The following is a 16,045-nucleotide window of genomic DNA, read 5'->3' on the forward strand; positions in this document are numbered from 1 at the left end:
AGTGAAGTGAGAGTGGCTGGTGTAAGGTATAGCTATACTGAATGGTGGAAGCTGTAGTTAGCTCTGTTATGTAGAGGTGCTTATGGGAGATGTGTGGATTACTTTGAGGCAGGTGACAGAGCTGTGATTGTGATATAAGACGATCTGTTTTCCACCTTTTAATGTGTGTAGGCAGGTCTGGATTAAGGTTATGAGGGGCCTAAGGCTAATGGGAGGGAAGGGCCTAAGTATGAATTACATATTGAAAAAAAATTATGAAGTCATTAAACATTTACATACATATTTACATATTATTTATTTATGTAAAATCTAGTTTATTCTACTCTCAATACACTCAGTTCTTTTCCCCCTACGTTTAGCGGTGGCAAAGTCATGAATAATGTCACCATAATTCAAAGACCTGACAATTTCATTCTCAATGCTCAAGAGAGATAAAGCACTGAAATGCTCTGGTGTCATGGTGAATTGGAGGACATTTTTTACCCTTGTGAGAAGAAAGAAGGAATGTTCTCCAATACAGTTAGTGATCATTAGTGACAAATACAGCTGTAATGCAGTTTCAACATTTGGGAAACATTCTATCACATTGGATTCAGTAATAACTTGGTACATCCAAATAGATTTGCTTTCATCATCTTTTCTCTCTGTCTCTGAGAGTAATGTGAATTCAACAAATTGAAGAAATTCTTTAGTAAAATCTACTGGGAGATCATCTGGATACTTCTGACACAGACGTTTGATACCTTCACTGACTTCGGAACTTGAAATGTTAGGCAAAAAATTTGTCAGTACACTAAAGATTTTGTTAATATTTTTGTAAGCCTTGATCTGATGTTCTAATGAACTCTTCAGTTTGTCGATGATTGTGATGAAGGTATTAACTCTGAAGGTCTCCTTGTCACTGAATGAGTGGGCAGTTGCATTGTCGCAAGTCTTCTGTCTTTTGCAGCGTTTGGCTGACTTATACTCATGGTTAACAGTCCTTGTAGCTCTCAGAATTTCACACTCATCAAAACTATCCCGCATTTGTTGAAGAACAGTTCCAAGACTCCTCATTAGATTTACAGCAGTGTAAAGGTCATTTGAGCACTTTTCAAGCTTAGACTGCACTTGCTGAATGGCTGAAGTGTATCATTCCAGACCTCACACAAAATACCAGTTTACAAAGTGCGCATTGCATCACTCAGGGTCTTTGCATCTTTTCTTGCTGCTGATTTTTGAGATTCATCATCCTTGGTTCTGGGATCATCCTAGTGCTTCAAGGATGTTGGAATATCCCAGAACAACTGCATTCTCAGCATTAGTGTTTGCACTCCACCATGTCCCTGAGAGTGATTTGGGCACTGGGCATCCCTTTGCTAGTGAATCTCTTAAGAATCCTCCAACAGCTGGTTGATGCAGAGAAAAAAATTGTACAGTTCTTGGACAAATACAAAAAAAGAAACTGCTTCAACACAGCAATCCACGGCAGACTGACCAACAAGGTTGAGTGAGTGTGCAGTACATAGTATGTAATCAACCAAAGCATTGCAGTCTTTTATCTTTGCCTGCATCCATGAATATTGGCCACTCATATTACTTGCATTGTCATAGCTTTGGCCATGACAAAGGCTGATGTCAATCCCATTTTCAGTTATGAAATCGAGTAGGCACGAGGCAAGGTTTTGTGTGGCTGGTGATGTTTATGAAGGTCATGAAACGCTCAACAGGTCTGCTGGGTAGCACATAACACAAGATGATAGTCAGCTGATCTACATGTGACACATCCGGTATTGAGCTGACAGACACTGAAAAAATATTCCACATCTTTGATCTCATCTACAATGGCTGATAGCATCTTCTTTGCCAGCAGTGCAATGAATTAATCATAAATAGTCTTTGATAGATATGATGTATGGCCTTTTCCACAATTTGTGTGTTCATTGATGTGCTGAGCTAAGAAAGGGTCGAACTTAGTGATTAGCTCTACAACGCCAAGGTAGTTGCCATTATGTTTCAAACCAACAGTCTCATCTGGGCCACAGAATGGCAGACCACACTCAGCAAGAAAAACTATGATTTCAACTACGCATCTGAGAACGTTCTTCCAATAAACATGAACTTCCAAAAACTGGTTTTCTATCAATTCTGCTGCTATCTTTCAGGCATGGTAGCTGCTATCTGACAATGTATACTGCTCACTCATTGCATGATTGGTAAAGTAAGCAGTATTCTTTCAATCATTGAAGCCTTTGCAGAACATTCCCCACTTTTGCATATCAGAAAACAAGCAGCAATAAAAACAGTATGCTTTCTACTTAGATAGCGAATAGATGAGCCATTCTCATTTGCTAATCTGTGTGCTAGGCTTCACATATTCAAACATTGATTTGGTTTTGGTCAGACAATGATTCTGGTTGGTGTACTCCCTCTTTGTCAATGAAAAATCAGCATCTAGATTCCAGCATTTCTGTGGGATCTTCTCAGTCCAATATGTAATAAAACTTTGAGAAGTCATGTCCAACTCCCCTGGATTGTTGGAGAAGGATATTTTTGCATGACTATCACTGGAAAAGTCTTCAGAGGAGTGGGGTGAGACTACAGGCAGCTGCTCCTTTCCATCAGGCACAGCAGGTTCACTTGGGCTATTCACCTGGACTTCCTCATGGCCAGACTTAGTAGGAGGAAAAATCATTAGGAGAGAAACTACATCTTGTCTTTGCCGTCTTTCTTTGGCCTTCTACAGTTTCTGTCATCCTCCTTTCTTTGGCATGGTTTCTATTGTCCAGTGTAGACCTACTGTGTACAAAATTCAATATTGCTTGGGCCCACAAACACTTAGCCCACAAAGACAAAATCACAACCTCCATAAATTGAATTCACAATTTTGATGAATTAATTTGTACAAAACAATATCTAATGAGACAAAAAATTTCCGATGACCCCACTACCATCACTCAGCTGTTACTTCAATATGGAATGGATGACCTACAATAAGGCCTAAAAATAAGAAGGCCTAAAAATTTGGGCCTAAAAATAAGGGAGCCTAAGACTATAGCCTTATTAGCCTATGAGTTAATCCGGCCCTGTGTGTGAAGAAAGGGAAGAGGTGCATGTGTACTTTCTGAATACTGTATGCATCATTTTTTGGAGAATTATGTAGATTGTCAGTAGCAGGCCATAATGCTTTTATTAGACTGCATACTATCAGCAGTGAGGTAGAAATATGATAGGATTCTAATGATTTAATGATGGTTAAGTGAAAGAGTAGGTTGAGATGGTATCCTGTCAGTAAATGTCAGGGAGTTGTAAAAGGTTGGGAAGTGGTTCTTAAATTGTATATGTGTGGTATTCTTTCTGGGGACTTGTCTAAGTGCAAGTGTATCCCATTTTGTTCTTTAATAGTGTTAGATGGATTCCTGTGGGGGAGAATGAATGGACTGTAAAAAGAGGTGAGCTGTGAGGTTGGAAGAATAAAGTATTGTGTTTTAATGGAGCATATTGGGACATTGCAGAATGAGGGCAGAGTTAAGGTTGCATGGGAAAACTTAACTGTTTGTTTCCTGGTTTTCAGAAGTTTGAGGTTTGCTCAGCTCAAAGTTCTGCAAAGGGACTACATACCACCAAGCAACCTTAACTCTGCATTAATATTTTTTTTGTCATTGATATATATGTGAAACAATGACACATGACTGAGGGAAGATGGTCTTGTGGCAAAGGTGCTGGAGTGGGCCTCAGAAAATAGGAGTTTCATTCCTGAGCCTGAGAGACTTTGGGCAAGTCCCTTGTCCCATTGATTAGTGCAGTGATGGTGCTCATGCAATGACTGGAAGAAACAGCGGGCTAGTCACCTGAGTGCAGGCTATTGCACTGCAAGCAGTTTGGACTCACTGTATTATACACAGGCAAGCCTTAGTTGCAAAAAAAAAAAAAAAAAGCCACTCATTCTAAAACAAGTTCTCAATAAAGTTGTTTGCACAGTCAACTTCATCAAGAGTAGCTCAACAAGTGTACATCTGTTTGGAGTCTTGTGTGATGAGCACTGGTAGTTTCTTTACCACACAGACGTTCAGTGGCTATCTTGGAGAAAGGTTCTCAATTGTTTATTTGAGCTCTGAAAGGAAGTGAGAATTTTTCTTTCCAACATATATTCCTCACTGGCCAAAAAGTTTGCAGATACCAAGTGGCTTGCTTTGCTAGCTTGCCTGGCAGACATTTCACTTCAAGGGCGAGATGCTTCCACCTTTTCTCTCACTGAGAAAATCGAAAGTTGGATCAAGAAACTTTCCTTGTGATAGGCTCATGTGAACAGTGGCAGTTTTGAAGCTTTTTTTTACTGGATGACTTTTTGGATGAAAATTCCTTGCCAAAGCATGATTTGTAATCCATTATCTTCAGCCATCTGGAAAGCCTTAATCTGCAGTTTCGGGAGTACTTCCCTGTAAAGGATCAGAAAACAGGCGTGGATTAGAAATCCCTTTAATGAAGAAGCAACTGCAAGTGCTGTTATGTCACTCACAGTAAAAGAAACAGTAATGAACCTTTCCTGTGATGAGACATTGAGGCTGAGAATTTCAGAGCAACCTCTTGCTAACTTCTGCATTACTATGTGAGAAGAATATCCAGAGCTGTCATCTGCAGCTTTGAAAGCTCTCATGCCATTTTCATCCACCTACCTGTGTGAAACCAGCTGTTCAGCACTGACTTTACTGAAAAAGAAATACAGGGCCCATCTCTCTGTTGAAGATGACCTCTGTCTTTAACTCAGCCACACAAAACCCTGCTTCAAGGATTTGTGTTCATCAATACAAGCTCAACCCTCCCATTGGGTGTATATTTATTTTTATTTTTTACTGCTGGACATAAAGATTGTCTTGTGATTGTATTGTGAATTAAAATATTTAGTGGCTGCTTTTTGTATATACGGCCTTGTAATGCATTTTTTAATTTAAAATACTAACTATTCTGAGTATCATAGAGCACTGGGGTTGTGTAGTAATTTTTCATGTCAGAAGGGGGTCATGGTGCAATGAAGTTTGAGGACCACTGTCTTAATTCAAAGGCCAAAAATCTTCAGTATTAACAGTGAATTCTGACATCGGTACTGAATAATCAGAAATTATTCTTCACATCTGTAGCCAATAAAAACAAATTTACTATGATTTACATACAACATCATTTTCTTTAAAACAAGAGTATTAAAAAAATCAAACTCTGCTCTGGCCATGTATCTCAATTGTTTATTCTTAAAGCTCCACCTACTTTTTATATCTTATTAAACATAAAAATAACGCATTATTTGCTTGTGGTATTGGGCCTGACTCAATGACCATTGAAAACAGAGAAAAAATAAGACTCCTGTTGATTTCACTGGGCATTGTATCAGACTCACTATTCTTAAGTCAAAAGCTAACATAGGTTGTTCACTTCCAGGCATTGGAATCAGCAGTGACTGGGACTGCTCCAGAGAAAATGTGCTCAGCCCTTTGGGATTAAATCTTGGAGTGCCTCACATTGATGAGCAACCAATGAAGCAGCAGTTTTGAATGAGTCTCCTGCAATCCTTAATTAGAAGATGATGTCCATGAAGTTGGAATTCCAAGAAGAAGGAGAAATAGAAGATCCCAAAGTATCCTACAAGAATATGAAGAATTTCCAAACAAAACCAGCAAAGTTGTGGGTTAACATTTTTGAAAGGCAACAGAACGGCAGACTCTAATTTTAATGTCAGAAGGAACGTAGAAGATGCCTTATAGCACCAAGCCTGCAAACGTTACTTTAAAACCCTCACATTTATTATAAATAGCTAAATGCATCAGTCAATATATTTAAAGCTGACAACCCATTGGGTTCTACTGATACTATTGCTACTGCTACTTAACTAGTTAATTAACTGATCAACATCCCCTGTTTCATAACAGGCCCGTTCTGCTGCCATTAAAGTCAATGGTAAAGCTCCCATTGGCTACAATGGTTGCAGGCCTGGGCCTGTATACGGTGATATGTAAAAGTAAGATATAAGCCCAAGCGACAGACTTTAGCTCTAGATCCAGACTTTTCCAGAGTCTGGTATTTAGATTTGACTGAGTAATTCATTCTGTTCATTGTAGGGGAAGGGACCAGCTGCAAAGTTTGGATCCAGATCTGAACTATCTCATAGTACAATAGTGTTCAAGTCTGAGCTCTCATGCCTGACCAACCTGATTGCTTTCTATGAAGAGGTGACTGGCTCTATGGATGTGGGGAAGCGGTGGACGTGATATACCTTGACTCTCGCAAAGATTTTGATACGGTCTCTCACAGTATTCTTATCAGCAAGTTAAAGAAGTATGGGTTGGATGAATAGACTATAAAATGGATAGAGAACTGGCTAGATCATCGGGCTCAACAGGGAGTGATCAATGGCTCCATGTCTAGCTGGCAGCCGGTCACAAGCGGAGTGCCCCAGGGGTCGGTCCTGGGGCCGGTTTTGTTCAACATCTTTATTAATGATCTGGAGGATGGGGTAGATTGCATCCTCAGCAAATTTGCAGATGACACTAAGCTAAGGGGAGTGGTAGATACCCTGGAAGGTAGGGATAGGATACAGAAGGACCTAAACACACTGGAGGATTGGGCCTAAAGAAATCTGATGAGGTTCAACAAGGCAAGTGCAGTGTCCTGCACTTTGGATGGAAGAATCCCATGTATAGCTACGGACTGGGGACCGACGAGCTAGGCAGCAGTTCTGCAGAAAAGGACCTGGGGGTAACAGTGGATAAGAAGCTGGATATGAGTCAGCAGTGTGCCCTGGTTGCCAAGAAGGCCAATAGCATATTGGGCTGCATTAGTAGGAGCATTGCCAGCAGATCACGGGAAGTGATTATTCCCCTCTATTCGGCATTGGTGAGGCTGCATTTGGACTATTGTGTCCAGTTTTGGGCCCCCCACTACAAAAAGGATGTGGACAAGATGGAGAGAGTCCAGCGGAGGGCAACAAAAATGATTAGGGGACTGGAGCACAAGACTTATGAGGAGAGGCTGAAGGAACTAAGCTTGTTTAGTCTACAGAAGAGAAGAATGATGGGGTATTTGATAGCAGCCTTTAACTACATGAAAGAAGGTTCCAGGGAGGATGGAGCTAGGCTGTTCTCGGTGGTAGCAGATGACAAAACAAGGAGCAACGGTCTCAAGTTGCAGGGGGGGAGGTCTCGGTTGGACATTAGGAAAAGGTTTTTCACTTGGAGGGTGGTGAAGCACTGGAATGGGTTACTTAGGGAGGTGGTGGAATCTCAATCTTTAGAGGTTTTTAAACTGCGGCTTTACAAAGCCCTGGCTGGGATTATTTAGTTGAGGTTAGTCCTGCTTTGAGCAGGGGGTTGGACTAGATGACCTCCTGAGGTCCCTTCCAACTCTATGATTCTATGATTTAGAGTCCAACTTTCATAAATATAAGGTCATCATTTTACAGGCTGAAATGTCCAATATCATCAGGTTACATCTTTAATATAAGAATGCTGCCTAATGAATAGGGTAGATGTGAAAATGGAGACAAAGCTGACTGGTTCTAGACCTAGACTGCACAATGATAGCACTGATACTGTCCCACAAGACATACCACCTAGTAACAATATGTGTTAATTTTCTGCTTCAAAAACCATTTCAGTTCTATTATAAAATCAGCGTGGTAGGCAGAGGTGGTGTGTTTTGTGGGTAATTTTATCATTAAAAAAGGTAAAACCTGGCATAAGAGTAGCTGCCCAATGGCTAACATATCTAAGGAAATATGCTGTGTGTGAAACAGTGGACATTTCCCCCATAAAGAGAGGATCACCAGCCTAAGTTGTTGGATGGATTCTTTTGGACTTTATGGTGGGGGAAAAAAGTCCTAAACTCTTTTCTTGGAGTATATAAAGGATTTGTACATAGTAGCTAATCCAGAATCCTTGGTTAATTTCCCACCTTATTAAGGACTGTTATAATTGTTTTAACAAAGCCATTTTTATATATATTATGGATAGTGCCTTTGTCTGATGGTATGTGTATTTTAGTACACAGCTCTTTGGCTTCCCCGTGCTGACTGTTTATATCTGTTACTGCTGATTGCTGTCAGTGTTAATGCCACTTCTTTAAATTAAAGATAGGTTTTCTTAAAACTTCTGTACTTCCACAGCACAGCTGTGTAGCTTATGTCCAGTTAATCAAGTGAAAAAAGAAAAGTCCAACTTCCCTTCCTTTTTCTTTACTTGTATGCTACGTGGCAGGATGAAGTATCAATAGGGAAGTGCCAAATATTGATATTTCAGAGAGTTGCTGGGAAGAAAAAGCAAGAGAAGGCTGAGGTTTTTTTACTTGTTATTGCATTAAAACATGAGAACAGGGGAAAGACTATCTAGGTTAATCAAATGTAATATAGAGATATAAGAGAAGTAGTATAGAGATATCAGATCTTAGAGATTATTTCTTGAAATATTTGATTAAAGTTAAATGGCCATATCCTACTCTTGTGGTGAAATGACAGGAAAGTTAGGGATGAATCTCAGAATTTCCTTTTAAATGTCCTCTCAAGGTAGAGGGTTCAGAGACTGCCTCCATTAAATAATCTGAATTTCTACGGTGGATTGGTTTGAAAGGTCACCTCACAGCAATTGAGCTGACAGATCTTAAAGATGTAGCTAAACAAATGTTCTATCAAATATTTGTTTGGGGTTTTCAACAGAGGACTTTGGGCAGCAGTGAAAGAAGTTTTGAGGATATTGGAGGAATAGGGAATTGATAGATCTGAGATTGGAAGGTCTCTTGAGGGATTGATGGAAGATCTCAAGGACTGAAGGAGGATTTAAAATAAAAGGCAAGAATGGGTAAAACAAAGTCAACTTTATTCATACAGTGCAGTAAGATACAAATAATTTTTGACTGATTTAATGTTTTCATGTTCATTGTCATGAGTTTGCTGTAAACAAGAACAACAAAGCCCCACATTTTCTCCAAATAGTTTCACAGAATCTGAGACAAAAGTTACAAAGAATTTGAGAAAACTTACTGCAATTTTCCAGTGGCTCAGGGGTTATTTTAACAATCTTTCTGTGGCACACAGTCCATATGGCACAAATGACACTGACTAGTTTAGTAGCAATCTGATTAGATTCAGAACAACTAATAAGTGGTGACCAGATAAAATATTTTATGTTTTAATGTTTCAGGCATGCAATATTCTCCATTGTGGGAATGCCCCATAGTTAACTGAATTAACAGTTTCAGATTATATGTGATTTTAACCATCTTAAGGTATGGAGAGTCCAGTGGTTATTAGAAGGAACTAACCAAGAGGAGCAATACCTTTGGTCTTGGCTCTGCTGGGAGGATGCATCATGTTGGATCCTTCACAAGGTTAACTATGAGCAGCTAGCATACTTTTAAATATGACTGTCCTTTTCCATACAAAGGGTAAAATTGTCTTTATTGTTAGTTGTCACATTTTCTAACATGATGCATTTTCCCAGCCCTAAGGTAAAGAGAATGAATTTGCACCTTTTGAAGTCAGTGTCAAAACTCCATTGTGACTTCAGGGGAAGCAAGATCAGGTCCAGTATGAACCAGCTGATTATCAATTATCTATATCAATTAGTCCTATAATGTATCATCTTTCTTCTAAAGTCATGTATGAAAAGGTTCAGGGGCTATAGGTCTTTAGCTAATGGGGAATTAATTCCAGTTCATTTGCCCTGTCCCCTTGCCCAGGTGCTTCAGGAAAGGTAATAGGACAGATTTGGTCTCCATAGGCCTGTGATGGGGGTTCACCCCACACTTGCTCTGAAAGGGTTAATGTAGGCTAAGAAGGCAGCCAATTAACTAGACAGCCCACAGCTGACAGGAATTAGGTGGTTAGAATAATCCTTGGACTGAATGAGGAAGCCCAGCTGAGGAAGAACAGCTGGGTGGAAGTTATAAAGTCAAGAAGCTGATAGTAGAGAGGGCTGCAGGAAAGTAGTTTGCAGTCACTACCTGGCAGGAGGGAGGTGTGTTTTGAGGCTATAGGGGCAAGCAGCCTACACTTACTCCCTAGGAGTTGGGAGACTGGCAAACCCAGAGAGCAAGGGAGAGCCAGTAGGTAAGGAAAGGGCTCAGGGAAAGGCAGTAAAGTCCAAGAGAGAACAGATCTTGGCTGCTGACTAGAGGATCCCTGAGCTGGAACCTGGAGCAGAGGGTAGGGCTTGGATTCCCCTGCCAGCCCCTGAGGGAGTGGCAATGTGAGGCAGTGAATTGGAAGACTGCCTGAGACTGCTAGTGAGGAAAGACTTTGATACCCCACAAGGGGGAAACATATATAGTATAGGTCTCAAAGGAGCACCTGGAGTATCAAAGACAGAGAGAGAGAGCAGCAGTAGGGTGAGTAGCAAAAGGGGGCCCTGAACCTGGAAAGAGCTAATCCCAGAGCAGCCAGGAGTAGGAGCCCTAGCAGTGAGTGGCCTTATCACAAGGTCCAGTCTGGTTTCTTAACAGGAAGGAAAGCTCTGCAAGAGCGTCTGGTTGAGAGACAGAAGCAGAGATACCTTCGAGTAAGGAGAAGTTGGCACCCAGTCACTACAGGCCTGCAATAATAATAACTCATGCTGGGCATTTTTTATCTTTATTGTCTAGCGATGTATGACCAGTTATGATTATTGACACTGAGTTCTGAACAGCCTGAGGGGAAACAAGCCAAAGGACATGGGCAGCCTGACAACTTATTTTTTTCCACCTGGTGAATCATCCTGTTTCCTACGCTTCTTTCATCTCTCCTGCAGCTTCCATTGACTCCCATAGGATGTGAGCACTCAGCACATCTGAAAATCAGCCATTTATAAATAGGTGCATAAATATAGAGTTCGGAGCCTAACTTTAGGCATCCAGACTTGATAATTTTGACCTATTTCCTTAACTTATCTGTCTGTCAACAGTTAAACAAAATCTTATTTGGGCTATCAACCTCTTCTGAAAAATCCCTCATTTGAACCTTACTCCCTTATTTATTATCATCCTATCTCTGGCTTCTCTTTCCTCAGAGGTTTAGAGGAAAGCTTTCTCACACTTGTACAGCCTCTCTGATCAATTTCCTTCTGGAACCTTTCCACATTATTGAAACATTCTTTTCTTGGGTGGCTAATGAGCTGTCTCTTGGCTCTGATTAGTGATCTCCCTCTTCAATGCCATCCTTCTTGAGAGCCTGCCTTTATAACTGCTGTAATATTTGCCTATGTTTAACAAGAAATGGGGATATGCATTTTAACTGTATTGATCTACACTGGAATAGGTGAGTTTTGGGAGGAGAGTAGGGAAAAATTTTGCTAAGTAAATGTAAGCAGGGTCTGAATGAGCTCTCCCCTGACATCTGGTGCTGAGCTCGGGAAGATGACTTCAAGAGCTGACCTTGTTTGAATGGGTGGGCACACTTACCCTGCCTAGGTGCTCAACATAATAGGGCTGCTTTTCCCAAATGATAACTTTTGGCTAGTGCTGGCTTACAGGTCATTTTGTTGGGGGTAAGGATACTAAAGGGTTGTTATCCTTGTGTGAATCAAGAGCAGCAGAACTGTTCTTGGTATACCCTGATTCAGGGACTCACCCTCAACTGAATTGCACTCGCTAGACAGAGGACATGGGTGCCAAAGCCAGTGAAGTTGAGAAAAGGTGGAGGCAGGTGTCACACTGGCTAGATTGGGGGAGGGGGCATTTATTATGTTGTTTAACATCAATACATCAGAATCATAATAATTCATATGAGATATGCCATGTCAGGTACTGTTAGAAAGGCTATAATGTGCTAAGTAAGATGATGATGTTTATGTTCATGTGTTATATGTGTAATGGAAGTTATGGATATGGTTGATATATCTGTATTTCAAACTGTGCTGTGTCTCGGTGACACCCCAGACAGGATGGCTGCAGCACTAGCCCACTTAATGGCCCATTAAGAAATTCATAGGTACAAGGGGCCCTGGGGGAGAAGCCAGGGATATACCTGATGAGTCACCAGGACTTACTCATGTGACTCTGGACTCCATCTTATTCCTGTAAAATTCCACAAGCAGCATGGCCAAGGCCAAAGGAAATAAAAGGCAGCTGCACGACATCCATTTTGTCTTTCAGTCTTTGTCTTCAGTCTTCACCTACCTCTGGATCAGCTTATTTACAACTGAACTGAACTGAAGCTGTGTAATAAAGGACTGAGACCCATCCAGATACTGGATGTATACCAGAGGGACTATACAAGCCTGCAAACTCCACAGTTCTTCTAGAAACCTGATATATATGGACTTTCAAATCAGTTGTATGTGTCTGCTTTAATCCTTTAACATTTCTATTATAGTTTGTTTCCTTTTATAATAAACCTTTAGTTTTAGTTACTAAAGGATTGGCTGGCAGCGTGGTATTTTGGATAAGATCCAAACTTATATTGATCTGGTATTGTGGCTGACCCTTTGGGATCAAAAGAAACCTTTTTGGTAAAGAGCATAGAGTTTTAAATAATTGGTCTCTTTACTGGACCTAGTGGCTGATTGGGAGCCAGAGACTGAAATGCAGTAAAGGGGGCTGTGTATATTTTTATTTTGACTTCTTGATAACCAGTGTGGAGAATCAGAAGCATTGTTTGTGGCTGGTTGGGAAGTCTGTCTTCAGTGTTACCCACCAGTGCTGGGAGAATCTGCTCTCCTTTTACAGCCTGCCCTGACCTTGGCATTTTCAGGTGGCTACCATAGGCATGGATGGGTCACAGCAGGCACATACACCTGGTGGTGTGGGCCCTGTCTGTGGGTCCCAGACACCATTTGACCCTTCCTCGTTCCACTGCGTAGTAACGCAGCTGATTAAGACTCAATTGAGAGTCTTTTTGCAGACCAACAGAGCTGAAATCACTGGATCAGCATTAGATCTGCCTTGGAACAGTATCTCTGATGCAAGAGACTGCCCAGTCTGCACTATCAGTAAGGCTACCCGACTAAGATCTGAAATCACTGAGAGCTGTGTTAAGTGGTGGGACCACAAGACATGCAACGAGTGGCCGGCAGGAGCAGAGCAGAGCGGTGAGTGGCCAACAGGAGTGGAGGGCAAGTGGCCAGCAGGGTAGTTGGGGGAATCGAGCACCCAGACAGCGGAATGAACAAGATGCATTCCCCACCCCCCAAATGTGCACTTCTGAGCTCTGGATCTTCACTGAGCATGGACAACAATTATGAGAGAGGTGCAGTGAAGGAACTTTTGGTTGCTGGACTTAAGAACCTGAGGCAAAAGGACACTATCCAACGAACTCAGGGGTAGATGTTAGCTCATGGCTTTGTGCTTATCAATCCTGCTTGTGGAGTTTTCCCAAGTTAATGCTGGGTTATTTCCCCCCTTTTATTAAAAGTTTCTTTTCTACACTCAGACTCTGTGCTTGTGAGAGGGGAAGTATTGCCTCCAGAGGTACCCAGGGAGATGTGTAATTGTCCCAGGTAACTGGGTGGGAGCTCGAGCCAGTTTTGTGTTGTGTTGTTGAAAAGAAACCTCTAGATATTGAACCCGACCCTTGTTGATGCTGACTCCAACTGGCAGCAGGGTTACATAAAAAAGGGACTGTTCTTCCTAAATAAGGACACTTGGAATGTTTTTAGTGTTTCTTCTCTGGAGGAGAGATAATCAGTTCTGGAAAACTGAAGATCTCATTCAGACTGGCCTTTCCACCCAATTACTGTTCGTCTTCTAGCACACAGGAAGGCAGCCTTTATACACACTCCACTATCTGTGCAGGTTAGTGAGTTTTAATTGGGCCATCAGAGGGTTCTGCTATCATTATGGCTCTTGAGCTGGTTCAGGTGAAGATTGAAATCTTCAGCAACAAATACTGTCCCCCACTGTCTGCTATGACATTGTTTACAGGAATCTGCCAATGGTTCTCCCATTGAGAGCAGAATGAGAGGTAGAGCATTCTACCTGAACAAGGAAGAAAAACATAAGAAGAGATTAAATGAGATAATGCTAAAAACCAAGATAGAAGGGAAAGCCCGTCAGTGCCTCATGTTTTTAAGAACTGATGATTTTGGACCCAACCACAAATGCGAATAATTGTGTATGCAGGAGGAGGATATCAGCTTCTGTAGGCCAATCAGAAGAGAAGGCCAGGGGGAATTTTCCTTTGATACAGAAAAGTCTCATTGGTCTGCATTTTACTCACAAGCCACCTCCTGTGCTTCATCTCTTCTGTGTTAGGGCCTGATCCTGCATCCATGAAATTCAGTGGCACCACACCCTTTGAATTCAGTTGTGCTGAATTAAAACCTAATGGGTCAAACAGTTGGTCAGCCTTCCAAGGGGATTGGTGGGGGCAAGAAACCTAGCTGGCTTCAAGACTGAGCTTGATAAGTTTATGGAGGGGATGGTATGATGGGACAGCCTAATTTGGCAATTGACTGATCTTTGACTACTAGTGGTAAATATGTTCAATGGCCTGTGATGGGGATGTTAGATGGGGTGGGTTCTGAGTTACTACAGAGAATCCTTTCTGGGTGTCTGACTGGTGAGTCTTGCCCACATGCTCAGGATTTAACTGATCGCCATATTTGAGGTAGGGAAGGAATTTTCCCCCAGGGTAGATTGGCATAGGCCCTGGAGGTTTTTCGCCTTCCTCTGCCACATGGGGCACGGGTCACTTGCTGATGGACTCTCTGTAGCTTGAAGTCTTTTTAAATCATTATTTGAGGACTTTAATAGCTCAGGCTTAGGTTAGAGGTCTATTACAGAAGTGGGTGGGTGAAGTTCTGTGGCCTGCATTGTGCAGGAGGTCAGACTAGATGATCATAATGGTCCCTTCTGACCTTATAGTCTATGAATCTATAAACATAGATGATAACCTATAGTTAAGGTTGTATGATGATTTCCATTTTAACCTGCTGTTTTCAGTTACTGTCTTGTTTCTGAAACTTTTACCTTTCAAGCTGAAATTTTCCCCACTTTGGGCATCTTAACTGCACTGTAATAAATGGATTGAAGGTGCACCGGAGCTGGGGCAAGCATTGAACAAGAATCCAGGGCTTGATCCCTGCAGAACTTGTAGGTTATGAAAAGGTTAGTGTGGGAAGCTGTGCACCTTAGTAATTTCACAACTGGGGAGAGCATAAACCACCTTTAAGTTATCAAGAGAAGTTACATTATTCTGCTGAGAACATAGTGGCTTCTTTGTCACACTTGCTGACATTGGAGATGAGGGCTCATTGAGACTGGCCAGAGGGTAGCAGAAATTTTCATATCGAGGGAACAGGATTTTATTGTTCTGTGATTTGGTTAAACAAGCCCTTTGGAGGGAACATCTCACAGTGAGGAAAGAATTTGGGATAGAAAATGCAAACATGACCCACCTCACTCCGACAAACTAAGGAACAGGCACCACAACAAAACCACTGTATTTAGGGAACAGAAACTATGGAGGAATTTTTGGAAAAAACAGTCAGGTCTCAGCAGGAAGACATGGCCACTGCTTAAATCAGAGAACTAAATATGAAAACTCAGAAACAGAAAAACACATTAACACTTGTTTTCCTCCAAAGTGGGATAACCATAAATACCAAGTACTGTGTAATTTGGTTACATGCATATGTTTTTATTTCACTGTTTTTGGGTTAATCGTATCTGTTTTCAAGAAATAGTTCTTTTATAAACCTTTTCTCATTATCCCTGTTATGCTTTTATATACTTTCATATAGGTATATTTTATGGATAAGTTGCACAAGCAGTTAAGCACACAGAAATACTCAGGTAGATCTATGGTACCCTCAGGATGAATTGTAAATTGGTATGATGTTTAAATTTAGAACACATATTTATATGAATGCACAGTATTGTATAGTGGAGGTAAGAAAAAGAAAGATGAAGATTTAAAAACATAACTACATCAGTGTACCTTTGAGTTCACTCTAACAGGGTCTACAAAGAGCAATTAGAGCACTCTGCAATTCACACCCCCACAGACTAGACTCTGGCGCCATGTAGACAAGCCCTTAATCTCAAAGTGTGCTTCAGGGTCAGGACTTCCACACTGTCAGCCCATTGCCAGCTACTGTTGGGTAAGGTAGTG

Source organism: Emydura macquarii, unplaced genomic scaffold (genome assembly GCF_026122565.2).
Source record: "Emydura macquarii macquarii isolate MOO-44397 ecotype Brisbane River unplaced genomic scaffold, CSIRO-AGI_Emac_v2 contig_2452, whole genome shotgun sequence".
NCBI lineage: Eukaryota > Metazoa > Chordata > Testudines > Chelidae > Emydura > Emydura macquarii.